The sequence below is a fragment of the Mirounga leonina genome, unplaced genomic scaffold (assembly GCF_011800145.1).
Source record: "Mirounga leonina isolate KUSES-001 unplaced genomic scaffold, KU_Mleo_1.0 Mir_172, whole genome shotgun sequence".
NCBI classification, from domain to species: Eukaryota; Metazoa; Chordata; class Mammalia; order Carnivora; family Phocidae; genus Mirounga; species Mirounga leonina.
The window spans coordinates 3,652,970-3,654,258 of record NW_023270442.1 but is presented as its reverse complement, the minus strand read 5'-3'; the positions used below and the strand labels follow the sequence as shown (position 1 = coordinate 3,654,258).

Genomic DNA, 1,289 nt, shown 5'->3' with positions numbered 1-1,289 from the left:
CCTGATGGGGGAGGGCTGGGGAGGGTTGGGGGGAGAGTGGTGGGACTGAGGGTGGTGCTGCAGAACAGATGTGGTGGAATCTAAATCAACTGCAATGACCTTTTGCTGTTCTTGCAGGGTCAAGGTTTGGGAATCTGAGCTCTGAGAGCAGCAAGTTCATTTTCAAGGGCACTGATCTTCTGCAATCCTTGCTCATTCACTAGTGCTATCTTCAGATGAGGCTCTTCTAGAGACAGTTTCGGTAAGGAAAGCCGCCTGCTTGGAGGCTTATCAAAGAAAGGAAGGTCATCCTGAAGTTGTTGTCTTGACTTGACCTCTGTCCGCCGTCTTGTTAAACACCCCCCTTCTTCTTTGGCTACCTGTCCAACATCAGCAAAAGACACCATTTCATCATTTCCTGGATGGCTGGGGCTCCATTCTATATTAGGGCTGGTAAGCTGGAACTGAACTCTTGGACACTGGATCAGAGATGAATTAGTACCAATTTTACTTAGGATACTTCGAGATGAACCATAAGGCCTCCGAGACCAAAGTATCAGTACTGACTGCATGCTTACTCCAACCTATTGAAAAACCATCCTAATTAGGTGCCTAATCTTGCCAAGCATTTAGATAGAAAGTCTCCACATTTGCATTTCAAGTACTTCAGAGTACAAAGCAGCAATGGTCCAATAAGCACTCTCACCCCTGGCAGTTGGGCGCCCTCTTCGAGGAGGAAGACAGAATCTCTCTTCAGGCCCCTCACCAGCCCAACCCGGGGCTCGATCTCACAACCCTGAGATTTTGACCTGAGCCAAAATCAAGAGTCAGGTGCTTAACTGACTGAACCACCCAGGTGCCCCAGGAAGAGTCTAAATGAGAACATTAACACAGTTCAACACTCACTTAAGCACTGTTTGCTTCATCATGCAAGCATATTTCTCTCTCCAGTCTCAATCAATAAACATCTTCATTCATTTCCAAAAACAACTTTCACTTCTTTCCTCCTTTATCCCTATGAAGGTGTTAAAATTCTGTCAGTTTAATATGAAACTGTATAAAAGGTGCCAAAAATAGATTGGGGTGTGATTTTTTTTTTCTGTTTTCCCGTTTAAATTATTATATTTGGATAAATATGCCCCATTCATAATACATTTTATGACATTGTAGCTACTTTACCTAAATAATCATATGAGCTTTAAAACCACTCAATAATGAAAAGACAAGTTTAAAATCAACCAAAATGGGGCACCTGAGTCTGCCTGAGGCTCAGGTCATAATCTCAGGGTCCTGGAATCAAGCCTCACCTG

The 1,289-nt window shown here is 43.7% G+C and overlaps 1 pseudogene; it reads right to left on the bottom strand.

Annotated features, from left to right (window-relative positions):
• Window positions 1–608, bottom strand: part of LOC118018872 — a 1,142-nt pseudogene extending 534 nt beyond the window's left edge.
• Window positions 609–1,289: the final 681 nt, after the last annotated feature.